The following is a 19,247-nucleotide window of genomic DNA, read 5'->3' on the forward strand; positions in this document are numbered from 1 at the left end:
TTTCAAGATGATTTCATTGGATCTCTGTTGGGAGAATTGATCATTTCAAAGTCCTCCACCAGTGAGGTGAATACTGAGTGCCCAAGGTAGAGGGATGCTCTGTCCGCTAACCATCCCCAGGGATCTGCAAGGGTGTACTTCACTGGAACAAGCACCTTCCTCTCTGCCAGCCATGGCGGTACCCATGTGAAAACAAAATCAAAATATCGAGGCTGAGTACCCCAAAAGGAAACCCACCGAACATGGGTTACAAAGGTACATACAAAGTACTTTATTTTATACTGAATCCAGTTACTAAGAACAGAGCAAAAAAATCAGATAGCTATCGGCCCTCAGTACAACACAACGAACTCCAGCATGGTTCAATGTGTTCAGTGAGAGACGCTGTACATTAGAATACATTGGCTTTTTATAATTTTGTGAGCACGATGTCCATCCCCACTTCGGGTTAATATTCCACTAATACATCACCGATCTAGGGTTCATGCCAAGTCTTGCACATCCGCATATAACTGGTTTGCTTTTAATACATATATCAACAAGCCTATACGGCAACTGTGTATTCTGGGATTTTCCATGTAAGTCTTCTTAAACATGAATACAATGTAGTTAAACAAGTGTTCTACGTTCAGTATTTGAATACATTGTTCTTATCGTATACTCATGGATTAGTTTCATAGCACGAGTAATCCTTTACACACAGGTCAATAAAGGACAAGGTCTCAGTTCACGACCTCAACAAGTGGCCTGGAGGTAAGTTACATATTAGCTACATACAGAGGTCAAGACGGCCATGTTGTATTTTGGCATGACATCGTCCACCATTTTAACTCACAGGGTGACTTTTACAAAGCGAACCTAAAATGGGGGATTGACCTAAAATGGCGGCTTACATTGATTCTAAGGTCAGGACCTTGCAGCACGGATCTCTTCGCAAGCGATTTACGAGCAGCTTGGCGTAGGCCAATATACATATACTTATTTCAATAGGAGGCACGATATAATTTCTTTTTTGACAAACCCTCCTTTTGGCCTATGCCAAGTGCTAAAACTACTTTGGATCTCCTTGCAAATAACTCCATGCATCATCGTCCATGCACCCTGAATCACTGTCGGAAATATCTATTGCCATTAGGTCATTTGCTAAAATTTCTTTCAACACATATTCTTTGGAAGTTTTATCTGGGGCATACAATTTATATCCTATCGAACCTATCGCTTGTGCGCAACATCCCCCTAGCATCGAACATATATTAGGTAGACACTGAATACAGCAACAAAGAAACAACAAGATTCCTAAAATAATCAGCAAGACCGAAAATACCTTCCAACCCCAAGATCGCAAGAAGTCCCAGGACCAAGCGCTAAGAACCCAGTTTCCCTCGGGAACATGCACTTCTGAACTAAGGACGTACAGATTCTGTATTGCCTTGAAGGTGGTTGGGGAGGAATCTGGTGCGAAAACACAGCAAGCAGACCCCTCCAATTTACACACTCCACCACGTTCAGCCAGAATGCCATCTAATGCCATCCGGTTTTGAAGTGCTACTAGTCTTATCGCCTTCTGTTCTAATGTCATATTATAGAGTATGTCTGTGGTCCGGTTGATGGTTCTCTCCAGTACTCTCGCTAGTCTTCTGATATCTTCAGAATTCGCTGTCTGTTCCCAAAATGGCACAACTGATTTTGCTATATCCCCCAAGATTTGTGCTCTGGTGTCACCAGTGTCGTCTCGGCGTGGACGAGCCTTTGAAACTTCTTTTGTACTAGCTATAAACACCCCAGGTAACAGGATCCATAAATAACAGGTTCCCTGCCAATCTCTGGGCAACCATGGGAATGCTACATTACCGCAGACAAAGTAGACAGGTTCGCCTACATACAAAGGTCTGTTTTCCCCAGTCAAATTTGCAACGTTGGCACAACCTAGAAAATCTTCCATTGACTGAGTTCCATTCCTCTGTATGCAAAAAGAAACTGAATCGCGGCTATGATTAACAGTGTAAGAAGGAGGCATGGCATCCTTATTGCCTATCGGAGCCATCTTAATGGAAATCAAAGATTGGAAAGGACGAGACAGTCTATCAGAAGGCCTAATAGAAGCAACATTAGGTTTACTCCTGTTTGCGAAAAGCGAGCATCACAGAGGAGTCAAAACACGTTTGTCAAAACTTTTCAAATTGGTGCCATCAAAGTTCCCTGAGATGCTATCATTCCAACGGCCAAAGAACAGTGCTCTAAGAGAAGCATAGCAAGCAGTTGTCAAAGGTAAAGGATGAATATACCAACCTAACCCCTTATCCCCATGTTGCGGTAAATGTGAGCAGACCCAACAGTTAGACTTATTAAAAATGGCATGCGTAGCATTCATGATAAGTAGTAGAGTATTATTGTGGTACCTTTGTCTATGCTGAGAGTCCCAAGGGGACAGCGTATGCAAATGTACAAAGGGAGTAGGAACAGTAGGTATACTTTCAGTAGGTAACAAAAATTCTAAAGAATGAGTTTCCTCAAGGTACCACAATCCTAAAGCAGGGACTATTATAAACCCAAATATCATTATAAAAACACAGCAATACGTTTTCGGGGCCCAGGCATTTTGTCCATTGCCCCGGTTGGTCACCCCCTCATTTACAAGTCCCATACGAGCGGTAGCGGTAGCAGGCATTGTAGTCTTCACACGGATACCCCAATGTTCGTTGCTGGCGACTTCCCGGTCGCACGATTTCTTAGTCATTCCACAACCCTAGCCAACAGAATCCCCTTTCTCAAATTTGGGCAAAAACAAGCCCTCAATGATCCTTTTCTTCTTCGAATGCACAGCCGAACCGTGCCGTAAGTCTATCAAATGCACAGCAAAACCGTGCTGTAAGTCTGTTTTCTTGGACGCAGATTGTACCTTGCTTTTCCCGGTACTGAGTGGTCTGGAAACAATGTGTCGTCACTTCCCGTTGGAAGCAACGTATCAGAGACAAGTGAAGATGCCGAATTTGGAACAGCAGTTTCCGGATCCGAAACTTTTGGAGAGTGTGGAGACAAAATGGCAGCTTCCCCAAGCCTCACAGGCTCAGAGAGATTCTCCGACACACTCTCGGCGCTATTTACTACTTTGGGATCGTTGGTTGCAGCATTAGCGAGGGGTTCTGTTTCTTCTGTAACGTATGGCACTGGGTGAGGAAGTTTCTTGACGTGGGACGCGGGGATCCAGTTCTTTCTGCCAGAGACCTGCACTGCTGTTTGGGTGACCAAAAGGACCTGGAACGGCCCACGCCAGCGAGGCGCAAGGCAGGAAGAGCGCTCAAATGCCTTGATGAGCACCCAACTCCCAGGCCGTATACTGTGGCCCGGGCCCTCGTATCATACAGGTAAAGCTTCTCGTACCTGGTGATAAATCAAATACAGGTTTTTAGTCAAGTGGCTTCAATAATCTCAAAGTAATACATTTTCAACATATCTCAATGAATTGCATTTAGGAAGGTTCCAAATATTGGCAGGTCTGCCCATTACCGCCTCAAATGGAGAGAGCCCAGTCTTAGTTTGAGGGGTTGTATGCATGGATAATAACACGATCGGTAAGGCGTCCGCCCATTTTAGTTTGGTGCCGGCACACGTCTTAGCAAGCTTGTTCTTGATGATACTGTTGTGTCTTTCTACTAGTCCGGCGCTCTGAGCATGTCTGGCCGAATGGAACCACTTGTCAATTTGTAAGGCCGCACATATCTACAGAATTGCAGCAGCGACAAAATGTGGACCATTGTCTGACCAGATAACTCTTGGTAGCCCGAACCGCGGGAAGTATTCCTTTAACATGGTTTTTGCAGTAGTCATGGCTGTAGCATCTTTAACTGGGAAAGCCTCAACCCATTTACTAAAAGCGCAGATGACCACCAGCACATATTTTTTATTGTCACATCGTTCCATTTGAATAAAGTCAAAGTGGATAACTTCAAAGGGGACAGAGGGTGGCCCAAGACTTCCCCTTGGAGTTACTGTCCCCTTTCCCACATTGTGGTGTAGGCAAATCATGCAATCCTGGACGTAGCGCTGGGAAATTTTCGAAATGTTGTAATTTACCCAAACTTTCTCTAACATTTTTGTCATCTTCTGGGCACATACATGCATAGGACCATGGGCTATGATGACCATCATCATTATATATGCATCAGGGAGTAGCCATTTCCCTTCTGCTATGTCCACCCAACACCCGTCATCATCAAGTTTCCCCAAGCCTTCAGCCCACCTCTTGGATTCTTCTAACGTGGCATCAGCTTGGATATCCCATGCAGACCCAACACCCTCATCCATTGCATAAGCATTTACAGTCTCCCTTGAAACATGCATCTCCATAAGGGGATAGTTAGCAGTTTGTCTAGCTATCTGATCAGCGAAAGCATTCCCTTTCCCTATTTCATCTGTAATCTTTCGATGTGCTGCACATTTCATAACTGCTAACTGAGTAGGGAGCACAAGCGCTGAGAGTAGTTGTACTATTAGTGAGCCATGTTGGATTTTAGTGCCATGTGAAGTTAGGAACCCTCTCTCTTACTAAAGTCTCCCAAAGTTGTGAACCACCCCAAAGGCATACTGACTATCAGTATATATATTTACTGCAAGCCCTTTGGAAAGTTCACAAGCTCGGGTCAATGCTATAATTTTTGCGGCCTGCGCAGAATTATGCGTGATTCTCTTAGTTTCCACAACCGTGCTTAATGTAGTGATTGCATAAGCAGCTGTGGATGTACCATCCAGAAGTTTGAAGCAAGAGCCATCACAGAACAGCTCTCCTAGCGGATTATCCAAAGGAGTGTCTTTCAAATCAATTCTACCCGTTGTCTCTTGTTTGGTAGTATACAGACAGTCATGTGACTCTTCAACCGTTGCAAGTAGTATCTTGCGGGAAAGGTAGGAGTTCAGCCGGATTAAGAACACAACACCTCTTAATTTGAATGTGAGGAGCAAACAAGATCAATTCATATCTTGTCAACCATGCAGAAGTGAGGTGTTGCGTTTGGGTGCGGTTCAGTAGAACATCTACAGAGTGAGGCACCATCAGGGTTAGATCATGGCCTAGAACCTCACTCTGCTTTACAGACGCAGCAGCAGCAGCGACAGCTCGCAAACATCTTGGCAAACGCATGCTACAGGATCAAGGGCAGAAGAAAAGTAACCGCACAGCCTATTCTTCCCTCCATGTTCCTGCGTTAATACAGCCAAAGCACATCCATCACATTCATGCAAAAACAACACAAAGGCCTTTTTATAGTTTGGTGTGCCCAAAACTGGTGCAGAGCATAAGCAAGTCAAACGATTGCTGGTGTTCCGCATTCCATGGTAATGGCGAAGAAATGCCCTTCTTTGTCAAAGCCAACATCGGTTTGATTACTAGTGAAAAATTTGGGATCCACAACCTACAGTAAGAAGCCATACCTATCAAGGCTCTAAATTCGTTTTGTGTATTTGGGACAGACATGCCAGAAATGTGTTTTATTCTTTCAGGTGTCAATCTTCTTCCCGCCTTTGACAGGAGATAGCCTAAATAGGCGACCTCCTGGCAACAATATTGACATTTTTTAAGTGAAGCTTTGTGACCATGCTTAGCTAGATGTATAAGCAATAACACAGTGCCCTCCTTACAGGCACTCTCAGAATCAGCAGCTAAAAGCAAGTCATCAACATATTGAAGCAATGTACAAGTAGAGGGCAATTCTAGGGTATCAAGTTGTTCTTTCAAAGCCCTACTATAGATGCTAGGACTCTCTGTGTACCCTTGAGGTGCACGAGTAAATGTGAACGAGCGTCCCCCTAAGGTGAACGCGAACAAGTATCTACTATCCTTGTGCATAGGAATACTAAAGAAAGCATTCTTTAGATCCACCACACTAAAGTAAGTAGCTGTAGCTGGAATCATGGTTAAGATTGTCGTCACATCAGGCACAATTGGAAATTGTGGAGCGACGACTTTATTAATGGCACGTAAATTAATTATGAAACGGAATGGAATTGCATTATCGCCTTTCTTGTACATGGGTAAAATCAGGCTATTACACAAACTTCCTGAAATTTCTTCAATCACCCCGCGATGCACAAAATCGGAAACAATGCATTTCAAAGCTTGCTCGCCCTCAACTGAAATCTTATACTGGGGAATGTGTGGCAGCTCAATTCCATGTTTCAAAACTATCTTAACAGGTTCAATCTGTAAAACACCGACATCATTGTCGTCAACAGCCCATAAGCTCTCTGGTACATTAATAAATTCTGGCGGCAAAGGTCTAGTCAAGAATTGCGAGACAGAAAATTGCTGTGGTGAAATCGTCAAGGGCTCTCCATCAGAAGAACAATAAATCACTGCATTTAATTCTTTTAACAGATTCAACCCCAGCAAGTTCTCTCCACAATTCGAAGACAACAGAAATGGACAGTGGTCCATAAAGGGACCCAAAGAAATGGGTACCGGACAAACAACTGGTGTGCCAGAAAACCCTACAGAAACATTGGTTTGCCCAGACAGTGGAATGTTTGGAACCCGTGAATGAACAATGGAACACTTCTGTGCTCCAGTGTCTATCAAAAACTGATGTTTCCTATTTTTCACCACCATTTCAACGTAGGGACCTTTCTGATTGACGGGAATAGGTGTAGGTTCCAAACCATGCTTCGGGCAATCCTAACGAAACAGAATGTCATCAAAAGGAAGCTCTTCAGATAAATATACAGCGGAAGGATGATCAAATATGTTCCTGGTGTCCACACTCGAAATGTGATTGTCCCGTGAGAAAGGTTGCTGAGGATCCTGTGTAAACTGACTTCTACCAGGGCCCCCTACACCCGGGCGACCTCTGGATCGTCTACCCATATTCCCGAATGTGTTATTCGACCTTTGCCGAAGGACGGGGCATTGTGCACGCCAATGACCCTCTTGGCAACAATAGGCACACTGGTTAATGTTCACAGGACCCAAGGGCACATTCCCTTGCGGGACATACTGACCTCTGATCTAAGAACTACCCCCTCTGGGGCCTCTAACAATTTGCTGCAATAGCACTTTAGTTTTCCAATCACCTTTTCATTTTTCAACTCTATCTTTTTCATTATTGACACGGTTCTCGTAGTACTGAGCCATGTGCAGTACTTCTGATTGCGTTTTCGCCTGCCAAGCGCTCTCAGAAGACATCATTTGTGAGTGGATGTCAGGCAGCAATTCACTCACAAATGTGTCCACAAATAATCTTTTCCCAGACTCTGTGCCTAGGTCTTGTCCACTGAAATCCGAGAATACCTGTCGAACCGATTAAAGAACTCGGTAGCACCCTCAGACTTTCCTTGGACACAGGCCGTAAGTTTGTCCCAAATAATTATTTTCTCTGGAATTATAGTTTTAGATTTTGCAATAATTCTATCAGGCAAAGTCAATATCACCTTAGGCGGTCTTTCACCAGCTGGCCTTTCTCCATCGAGTCTAGTTATTTTCACCCATGTATCTCCCAACCCTGGCACGTCGTCTTTAGTTCTAACTTCTTTCCACAAATCTATGGGCAGGAGAACAGGGAATAACAAATCAATATCACCTAAGGTGAACACTGAGGATTGTAAAACGGACTCTATTTCTTTATAGAATCCTGTCGATTTTTTCCTAATATCAGGAATAGATTGTCTATTAGTATTCACTTCCTGTCTTGAGAACGGGATGTGAACGAACTGTGATACATAATGTGCAGGAATGTTCACAGCGACTATATTTGCTGCAGGATCAGCCGCAATCTCAACCTTCGGGACAAATGTCGGAGGAACCTCTCTCATAGGCAACTGAGAAGTAGGTGGCTCTGAACGCTTACTAAGCAACAGAGCCAAGTCGAGCGCTAAAGCAGTCGAAGAAGTGTCAAGTGAAAAAGCTCTCTTGTATATACTCAATAACGCTGTGGGACAATTAATCTTTCTTTTTACACAATCATCCTGTAGGTACTCTATCATTACCTGTATCACTTTCCTCTGCATTTCTGGCGTATACTGACTATATGTGTCATATACTTCAACTGGAGTTATCGACATATCCGAAATCCATCTAAGTGCGTCCTGCATACAAATTTGTGCTTCCTCAGATATCGATTTACGACAAGGAAGGAACGGTTTCTGCACATACATACTTTCCTCCTCGTCATCCTCATTCTGCAACTTTTCTAACTCCTTTCTATACCCAAATAACCTCTCGACATGCTCATTTACCTTCTCCACAGTGTCTCTAGAAAACGCTAAAGTATTTAGATCCCTTAACCCTTGCGGGAGATCTGTATTATTTAATTTTCCCCACATTACACATAAATGAATCCCTAAACCTTCAATAAAAACATTTTTCTCAGGAAAATTATTCACATTACAAAGTGTGGCAAAAACATTAGCTTGATCATCCTTCTCCATAAAATACTTAGCCCATGCAATCAAATCAAATTTCTTCTCTGGTGGTACAGTATTGCGAGTGACAACCTTTGACCCTGCCCCTCGATCGACTACAAGCGGCTCAGAACCACTTGGAAGAGAGGGAGTAGGCAAATTCAATGGAGGCACTGTAACTGGTGCGATAAGAAGAGGTGGAGGAGCTGGAGGAAGGGGAACATTAGGAGGAGCAGGAACAACAGGAACAACAGCAGGTAGAGCAGGAATAGCAGGAGGAAGAGGCAAAGCAGCAGGAAGAGGAACATACGGAGGTGGCGCAGAGGCACCAGGCCTTCGTTCATTTAACAATTTGTCTATAAATTCATCGGAAGCATGGAGGTCTTTGGAAGGATATATTTTTTGAATTCCAAGTGAGAAAGCCCTGTCCATGTTCCTAGTCGATTCAGAATGTTTATCTTGGTCATACAATAATGCTTTTTCGGCGTTCGTCTTATGACGGCGTGCATGTTTTTCTCTACTTTTAAGTTGCTGCAGCGCTTCTTTTTTCCAATTCTGTAAAACATCAAATGCTGCAGGTCTAGCCTTTTTCTTTAATAGAATTCACTCTAAATACTCAATATGAGGGATTTCAAAACTGCCATTGATTGGCCACTGAAGTTCAGAGGCATGTCTGGTTTGTCTGTGCCAAATGTCATTAAATACTAAACTTCCAATGCCATGCTTACAGTACATAATACATGCCGGCGAACCCTCCTGTGGTGCGGGATGGCTAAATTCCAAAGATTGTCTATCGCTGCGGAACAACACCCTGAAGCAGGTAGACAATTTCCCAGGCATATCAAATTATTGGTGTTACCTGGTCAATAATTGTGTCTGCAGATACAATGCGCCAAATCCAAATTATCAAGGTTGAATTAAGAGTCGGGTCACGACTCACCTGAACAAACCTAAGGAGGTCCGATCGGATTTCAAAGAATCTTACCTAACTAATCTTACCTCGTGTATGGTGATTTGGGCAAATCTGCCCGCCTCAATAAGTGGACCCTCATCAAGATTCTGTCTCGGACCACAAGCTAATCGTCCAGGGATCGGGTCGTGCAGCGCTGCTGAGGAGTCGCGTCTCGTTCAGTGGGGCCCCCTTCTGTCACACCGTCCGATCCCGGTCCGATAACCTGAGTCAACCTTCAACAATCCGGCATCAATCTTGAGGGTCCCTATTCGGGCGCCAACTGTGAAAACAAAATCAAAATATCGAGGCTGAGTACCCCAAAAGGAAACACACCGAACACGGGTTACAAAGGAACACACAAAGTACTTTATTTTATACTGAATCCAGTTACTAAGAACAGAGCAAAAAAATCAGACAGCTATCGGCCCTCAGTACAACACAACGAACTGCAGCATGGTTCAATGTGTTCAGTGAGAGACACTGTACATTAGAATACATTGGCTTTATATGCTTTTTGTGAGCACGATGTCCAGCCCCACTTCAGGTTAATATTCCACTAATACATCACCGATCTAGGGTTCATGCCAAGTCTCGCACATCCGCATATAACTGGTTTGGTTTTAATACATATATCAACAAGCCTACACAGCAACTGTGTATTCTGGGATTTTCCATGTAAATCTTCTTAAACATTAATACAATGTAGTTAAACAAGTGTTCTACGTTCAGTATTTGAATACATTGTTCTTATTGTATTCTCGTGGATTAGTTTCATAGCACGAGTAATCCTTTACACACAGGTCAATGAAGGACAAGGTCTCAGTTCACGACCTCAACAAGTGGCCTGGAGGCAAGTTACATATTAGCTACATACAGAGGTCAAGACAGCCATGTTCTATTTTGGCATGACATCGTCCACCATTTTAACTCAAAGGGTGACATTTACAAAGCGAACCTAAAATGGCGGATTGACCTAAAATGGCGGCTTACATTGATTTTAAGGTCAGGACCTTGCAGCACGGATCTCTTCACAAGCGACTTACGAGCAGCTTGGCGTAGGCCAATATACATATACTTATTGCAATAGGAGGCACAATATAATTTCTCTTTTGACACCCAGGTGCTCACCTCGTTGAAAGACCCCTGCAGTTGTGTGTCTGCCTCCCCCTTGTTTGGGAGCACTAGAAAAGGACTCACTTGCCCATGAGCTCTTCGATTGGGACTCACAGCACCCTGAGAGCCAAGAGAGCTGGGACCCTAGTGTTTTTGCCATTGATATGATATGATAAGTCATTTATAACGCACCTATACACACATGTTTCTAGGCGCGTGCATGAACTGCTTGGAGTCGTGTATTCAGCCATTTAATCAATTTGACACACCAGGACCCTCCTGTGCTGCCTTTTGCACTCTCACAATCTTCAAATTGCGGGGCAGTGCCAAGAAGTCTGGTTTGCCAAGAACAAGGTGCTAATGACTGTTAACTGCCCCCTTGGTCCAGTTCTGGGCCCTAGAGACTGTTTAGGTCACCAATTCCCTTTTTGCATCCAAGAAACATACCTTTTTTTTTAAAGAACATTGCATTTTTTACTTGTCTTACACCTCTGATTCATTACTCAGAGAGCTGCATTGCACTATCTTTGCGTATTCTCTGTTCCTTTCTCAGGGGTGAGTTTTGTGTAGTTTTTTTCAATTTAGTTACTTTGCAGATGTTGTATTGAAGTATATCTATTTTTAAAGAACCTTGATTGCACATTCCCTTTATTTTGGACTGTTTTGCTTTGCTGTGTGACTCTCTACTGACTCACATTCATCCCCCTTCCTGTGGCCCACGTCACTGCAAAAGGCAAAGGAGGTATATTTCTTAGCTGTGCCTGTTTTACCTTTATGTTTGTGTTGGCACTTGGTTTGTAGCAGTGTGAGGGCTGAGTGGGAATTTTAGTCTCTAATCATCCATGTACGTCTGCAGGCCCAGAATCCAGTTTGTCACACTGCACATTGTGCCAGGGACATAACGCTTAATTCTACCTGTTACATTCTGAGCATTGTCCCACTCAAAGGAAGGAGGAGCAACACACATTTGCCCGCTGAAATAATGGGTTCAGAGAAATGGCAAGGTTCCAGGAAGAAAGCTTGTCTTATCACCGGAAGGATGGATGGCTCTCTGGATTAATAAAGAATAGAGAATCAGTCACCTGTAGAGAGGGTTGATTCAGGGAATTTGCTCAGGGACACAAACAAAATTTCCCTTGCTTGAAGAAGGGGTTCTGGGGAGTTACCCATGGACAAAGGGCCTGTCAAATATGGGAAGGGTTTGGTTGGGTGATTTGCGCATGGAAAATGAACCTACTACCTATAGAAGTAATGGTCTCTGGGGATCAGAATAAGGATTGAACCTGCCACTAAAATGGGAAATTGTGCCAGTAAGTTCTAAACAAATCCACATTATTGTTATGTTGGAAAAATTTGTTCTGATAATTACCAAAGAGCTGGTGAGCCAGTGACCTCTAGGAAGTATTATTTCTGGGGAACAGCCCTAGAATAATCATCTAGGTATTTGTGGGAGGGATGGGTTTGGGGGTTTCACCAGAGACAGAGACATTGGTCACCTGAAGGGAGGATTGTTCTGAACATTTAGAGAATTGGATAGCGATGAGGAACAAACAGAAAGGCTTAATTACTAAAGGTGAGCTCCCATAGCACCACATTCAACCAGCCACAGCCACAGGCAGAGATAGGGCAGGTTCCTCAGCAAAGTACCTCTGCTTACACATGAGTAGACTAGGCCAGCCTCAAGTGTTACCTCTGCCAGATGTGTCGGGAATGAATGTCCCACAAGAACAATGCAAGTAAGAAATGTAAAAGACATGTTCCGGAATGGATGAATGAGATTAAGACTGGTAACACTTCCTGTAGAAAGGATAGGTTCTGCGATTAATTTACCCAGGGATAGAAGAGCTGTCACTCAGAAGAACAACCAGTTCTGTGTTTTCAACTAAGACCATACAACATGTCACTTGTAGCAGCAAGGACAGGTTCTGATCAGTCACTCAGGAATTTAAAACGGCTCAAATGTAGCAAAGGTGGGTTCTGTGGGCGCATACAGATGGGAAAACTGTTGACCCTAAAAAGGATGGGTCCATGCAGGGAAGGAGAATATGCTATCTGCAGAGGAAATGGGTGTGGGTATTCTCTCTAGAGACTGGAAGGGCGTCTGAGGATTCATTATGGGGAATTACAACCAATCACATGCAGAAAGGATTTTATCTGGTGACTAAGCATAGAAGATAGTTTGGTGAGCTGCACACTCATCTGAGCCATTTGTGTTTTTAGTCTAGAGGGCACAGGTCAAAAGCCCGGGAAGGCCAACTCAGACCTTCTGCGGTGTGAAGTCTATCCACTTAGTACCATTGCAATGGCTATTAACAACACCTGTTATTACACGGCTTACAGGGTCAACAGGAGGAAGTGCTGCATAAAAGACATTGTTTTTAAGCTGGTGGCAGAGAAACTGTCTAACAAAATAGACCTCTAGAATTAGCACATGTGTTCACAGCTTCACATCTCTCGGGCAGGATGGTCCAGAGGATTGCCACCGGGATGCAGAGGCTCATCCTCCAAGACAGGATGGGCTGCAGTGGTGTTCCAGGGCCTTTCACTTGCAGAGCAGGATGAGGTGAGTGGATCAGAGCAGCCATAGAAACCTAGTTCCCCCAGTACTGATAGTCTGGCGGACCTATCGGTTTCCCCATAACAAAATGAGTGAAAGACCAGGGGAGTGAAGCTGAAGGCTTTACTTCCCTGTACAAAGCCAGGACGGTTTGAAAAGCATCAGCAAAAACTTTGGAGGTTCCATAGAAATATGGAGGGAAAGTTGCCAAAAGAGAAATATTTTCTAACTGCTGCTAAGACTCTGGCCATCGAAGCCTGCGCCAGCCATTATGGTCCACGTTTAGAACCTTTCCTTCCAATGACACCTCTGACCTCACCTCCTTTATAACCACCACCACCACCAGTGAAGCCAGCTCTCAACACGTGCTGCCTAAGGTACCTTTATCTCCTCGGCAGCCTCCCAAGCCACATATTTCTTAAGCTGATTTGGGCACATCCTAAAATGTACTCTTGTGGACTGGATATAGATGTGTCGAAGTCTGCCTGATCTATATGTTTTTTCATGAGCATGTCCTTCAAGTGGTGTGCTTGACTTCCTGTTGCCTGCTCCTCTGCTAGAGGGGGCTTTCTGATGGGGAGCACTATGGCCCAATTGGAACAAGACAAGTTCGCCTTGCAGCCAGACATGCAAAAGGTGGCCTTAAAAATCTGAGACACTCTACACTGTTACTCCAACAATTAGGAGGCTGGATGCGAAGCTCAGACTCCTTCCCAACCCATTTGACAGTGGTACAGGCCCCTTCCGTCGTCCTCAGCCTCTGGACAAACTCCATTCTCCCTCACGGAAAGAAGGCAAAGCACTTTATTCCTTGGTTTGAAAAAGAAAAACTGCTAACTACATTTACGACATCGAATGCAGAAGCCATCCTCTGTGCCTTTCACCTGTCATTCTGCTGCAACCTGAGTGAATTTGGTAATACCTGTCTTCCAACAGCACAGCTCAGTTGCAAGTGGGGTTTTCTAAGACCAAGGCAGTTGTCCATCATATTTTTGAGTCTTCCTTGGGCTAGAAAGTCACACCTTCTCGCAACATGTCCCGGCACTGAATGCCAGGTGCTTGACGTGGCTACAAAAGCCACGCCAAGCACAAATCTGGCAACGCCATTCTGATGTCCTAGAAGATACCTGCAAATACACATTTGAGATGTGGGCAGCAGTCCTCTGCTTTGAGCTATAGGGGACAGCACGCCAGTGGTTTGTAGGACACTGCTTCAGCCGGAGGAAAGGCCTCCACAGTTATTCCCTGTTGCCTAAGGAGACTTTCAGATTGAGGAGATGTCTGGGTCAAGGAGAATGTCTTTGCAAACGTGTTGCTGGGTACCTCTCTGGTTGTTTTGAGGATTTGATCACCTAGTAATAGTCCCAGGATGGCATCCCAAACATGTAAGAAGTCTGGTGCACCTGCTTCCCAGCATCCATGGATTGATCCTGTAGTCTTGTCTAAATCAGAAGAACCGGAAGCCCAGGAGCCTGCAGTGGTTGTGGTCTGTAACCTAAGGGAGTATCAGGGTTTACTTGTGCCAGTCCCAACGAGGAAGAATTCCAGCAGGGACGGCTATTAGCTAGGCTGGGCTCCATCATGCAAGTCCAGAAAAGCTGCAGACGTCTAGACCCAAAGCTTCTTGTATCCCATTTCATCGAGCGGAACTCTTGCCCCTCAGTAAGACAACTCAACTCAATGAGAAGTACATTTTTCATACATTCAAAGGGGTCTACGTTATTACAATGAAGTAAAGTAATTTACTTCTTTGCAATCAATACGAATTTGTTTTTCAAATTTTCTATTTTTTATTTGGTGGGCCCGTACCCATTATTCCCTTTCACTACCACCCCACCCGAAGCCCCAAAACCCACTGTTCTACCCCTTAACCCTTAAGAAAATATACACATTTCGAAGCCTAACTGTTTAAGATAGCCATATTTTGCATTTAGCCTTAATTGTGTAAGGTAGCCCTATAGTTGGCCACTGTGCTGAACTGTGCCCTGCACAATATTTCGCCACTGTGCGTCACGTGGAGATAGAATTATGAAGATTAGCCATGCGCCACATTTAGATAGAACCGTGAAGATTAACCCTGCACAGCACCACGAATGCTAGGATTCAGCTATCCCCCACAATCAATTTGGTCTAACTGCACACATAATCTTTTACTAACTTGCCAATTGCCGCGACCACTAGAATGCAGCTATCCCCCAAGATAAATTCGGCCTAGCTGCACAGATAATCTTTTACTACCTTGCACATCGCAACAAGCATTAGAATGCAGCTATCCCCCATGATAAATTCAGCCTAGCTGCACACATAATCCCACATACCCTACTCACTTCACAGCACCCCATTCATTAGAATGCAGCTACCCCACGACATATTCAGCCTAGCTGTACAGATAGTACCTGTCTCACATACTCTGCACACCACCCCGAGCATGGAATTCAGCTAGCCCCCACAATGAAATCCAGCCTAACTACACACATACCTAGTGCACACACGCACTATTTATTTATCTGACCATTTACACTTACCTGGACTGGGGTCCCCTATGGCGTTCAACCTACAGCATGTTGAGACCATTGGTGAAGGGCACTATGCAAATTCCCATTAACATAACATTAACATAAAAAATCCTTCTGCTCATATCGTTTTTAGGTACAAGAAGACTGGAAAGGGCAAAGGATGTAGCAAAGAAACACACCCTTCTATCCCTCAAACTTGATGGATTCAGAGCTGTTCCCAGGACCGTGCTTGGCAAATTGGCAAAACGATTGGCATCCATATCAACACCACATTTAATTAAGAATGGATGCACTTATAGGACTTTTAAAGGATGCAGAACTCGACAACACACCACTCAAGACTGGAATTGACCAGTAGTGCGTTTCTTAGTCTCTTTCTGGAGGTCTCTTGCATTGAGGTTCTTGAATGTACCTGATCATTTGTTCTTTGGCCTCTCTTTTTAAAAGCGCGACATCTTGTTGTGATATTGGATTCGAGGTCAATGCAGTACTTGGCTTATTACTCTAAACGCTCATCTACAATGAGGCTTTCTGTATTCATGCCCATCCAGTCCTCTCTCTGGGGAGATTTCAAACCAAAGGCGTGGTGCACACTCTATTTCCTTATTTATTCCCTTCTATTCCCAAAAGTGAGGCAGCTCCCTTCATGCCCTTCATCCTCTGCTACGCTTTCCCTGCCCTTCATTATGCCCACATCTTCCCATGCTCCCATTCTATGACCCATCAGCATCACTCTCAATACACTTCACCAGTCTAATCTGGCCTTGTGGTTAGGACCTAATTACAGCATCACTTTATCCTACCAGGAGTTCTGCTCTTACTATGGCTGTGAGCAGTATGTGAGACATGGAGGTGAGGAGACACACATGACAAGTGAAACACAAGAACATCACAATCCAGCGAAGGACATGGGCCAATGCCCCAAAGCCTTTGCCCCATTGATTCCCTGAATACATACATGTAGGTGGGATTTTCAGCTCAGGCAGTTTTTGGGAATGGAATTTGGGACATGTGTCTTTCAACTCACAGAGGAATTGATGGTGGCTGTGTTGAGCTGTGGGCAGCCTGGCTCTCTTCTGCCTCAATCTAGTGTCTGGCATTGCCTCTCTCTCTGGCGTAGTGGCCCGATACTGTGATGATGTGCACACTTAAGGCATGGGCCAGCAGCTTGCTTCTGCATGCAAGCAGACAGCCCTCCATGAGACTTCCAACTCAGAGATTGATATGAATTTTACCTACACCAGGCTGATGCAAGGGCAGCCCCGAGCAGCATGCTGCATGCTGTCTGTTGATTAAAGTAACAATAGGCTGCAGCAGATGAGGCCCAAGAAATAAGTCATAATAAGTCAAGTATAGGCAGCAGCACGTTCACAGCAAGATGAGCAGTTTGGGACAACCCCATCCTGTGACCGTGTTATCGCCAAGCCAGATTAATGTCTTTCAGTGAAACAAAATGAGGGGGTCACCCTTTGACCTGAGATGCTCCCTATGCTCCCCGAAGATGCGCACACCCCACCACAGACTGCCAGGCCTGCCTGGGGCTTCGTGCATGTGCAATTCACATCATGGACATGCTGCCTCAGGGCATGCCACACGATGCACTAGGCAAAAGATGTAAGTATATTTTTTAATCAACCTACCTAAGGGCTGGACTTAATTTATTGACTGTAACCACCTGAATGTTTAGATCTGTGCCTCTGCGCTACATGTACTGCTTCTCTCCAGCGCCCTGATGCCTGAGGGCTTGTACTGCGCTATACAAATGAAATAAATAAAAAAACATCTTTCACCTAGTGTTGAAGCAGGGGGGGGAGGATCCTGAAGATCTGCTGGGTTCTCGCCCGGCAACATTTTGAAAATAGGAAATTCAAAGGGTGCATTTTACAGCATTACGTTTGAGACAAAATTGGTTAAAGGCCCATGTAATTTCCAATTGGTTCTCTAGGGTAACACAGGAAAACATGCAATAAATGTGATGGTGTTACTAAGGGGTGCATGCCCAAAACAATAAATCATGAGACCCTTCAAACATATATTTTGAGTCACACAGCATGATCTCTGGTGATCTTATTGGCATCCAGTCTGCATATTGTAAATTAATCTCTCTAGCTCAATTTGTAAATAAATCACTTTCTTTAAACAAAATATTTTCTCACTCAGTCTATAAACAATTTAATCAGAATGGCTCATTTTATTCAAAGAGGTAATTGCATGCAGGGGATCACCAACGTTAGCACGTACGTGCTGGTGTGTCCCCTGCACACAATGTTCCAGTACTACAAAATGGAGTGCAAACACAAAGAGTACATACAGATGAAATCACTGATACACTTTCATTTTAATTACCATTTTGTAAAAAATGTAAAAGTTGCTAGGAAATAACCGCATTTAAATGTATTCCAATGTAATCAATCCACTTCTAGCATGTGCTAAATGGAGGCCTATTCCACAGGAATCCATTAATTGTATGTCTGCATGGAAACCTCATGAAAACGTATAAAGATGGTTTTGCAGGCAGGGAAGGACTGATGTGGAGGACATGTTGTATCCCTCCTGTCTCCCATTCAACCTGCAAACATTGTTTTTAAATGATCTGTTGCAGTGAAGTAAGTGTATAACACTAGTTTAAGCCTTTTACGGTTTATTTTTACACTTATTTTTCTGCACTGTGACTTGTAAAATGAGTTGCAGTGAGTAGATTGCCCCTTCTGTAAATAAATATCCAATCTAAATGGAGATGGCAACAGGAAGCACCTGGCTACTTTGCATAAATCAAAGAGCACTTTGGGATCATAAGAATGAAAACATGGTTTTATATTTGCTAAATATGTCTGTGGTAGTGACCTAAGCTGAAACCCTTCTGAACAAGTAATGCACTTTGCATTTGGTCCCGTTTTCATCTATCTCAGCACTCACCCTAAAATTGAAATGTCTTCAACACAGTAGACACATATACCAATTTGGTCTCCCTTTCTTTCAGTTGGGAAGCGTGGCCTGTCCTGCTTGAGCAACAGCTGTCCCTTCTAAATGAGTCCTTCTCAGTGAAGGAAAGGGGAGGGCAGAATATTGGGTGAGAACTAAAGGTCATGTTCCTTAAAGACAAGCCACCATTTCTGTGAATGACGATATAGCATTTTGACTGAATTATCCCTCCAAGGCAGGCAAGAGGAGGGTGCATTGCCAGCTTTGGAATTGTTGAGGGTGCAGTGCCCTTCAGCAATGTGGCAACGGGGGGGCCCTTGCAGTCAGACTTCATCTTTGGTCTCCACATTGGTGCACATCTCATCTACATCAGCAATGGTGACTGAGCGTTTAGCTAGAAAAACGAAGGATGCACCCATACCTGCCTAACTTCCGGGTTTATCCCGGAGACTCAGGGTTTTCACGCTCTTCTCCGGGTCTCTGGGTTTTCCGCAGCAGACCCAGAGTTTAAATAACAATACACATATGCAGGCATTTTGCATTAATTGTTAGCTGGGGCTCAACTTTACTGTGGTGTGGGGATGGGCAAAGAACAGGTGGGCTGGGTTTCAAGAGATTGACATCTGCAACATCCTGTGATTAGGAGTAGCTGCCAGACACAATGCCCTGTGATTATCTGTCCATTCACATGGAAAAGCCAGCAAGGGACCCAGCAAAGACACTGAGACATGGCCCCATGCAGTTAGCTAATCTATCCAGCTTGAACCACATCCAGTGAAAGGACTCAACACACCAAAAA

The 19,247-nt window shown here is 44.2% G+C and overlaps 1 protein-coding gene across 1 annotated transcript in view; it reads left to right on the forward strand.

Moving 5' to 3' along the window:
• The window catches only part of SV2A (synaptic vesicle glycoprotein 2A), a 571,381-nt gene that overhangs the window by 200,120 nt on the left and 352,014 nt on the right, over nucleotides 1-19,247 (forward strand). The window lies entirely within an intron of this gene.

This window comes from Ambystoma mexicanum, chromosome 1p (assembly GCF_040938575.1).
Source record: "Ambystoma mexicanum isolate Mex_15411 chromosome 1p, UKY_AmexF1_1, whole genome shotgun sequence".
NCBI lineage: Eukaryota > Metazoa > Chordata > Amphibia > Caudata > Ambystomatidae > Ambystoma > Ambystoma mexicanum.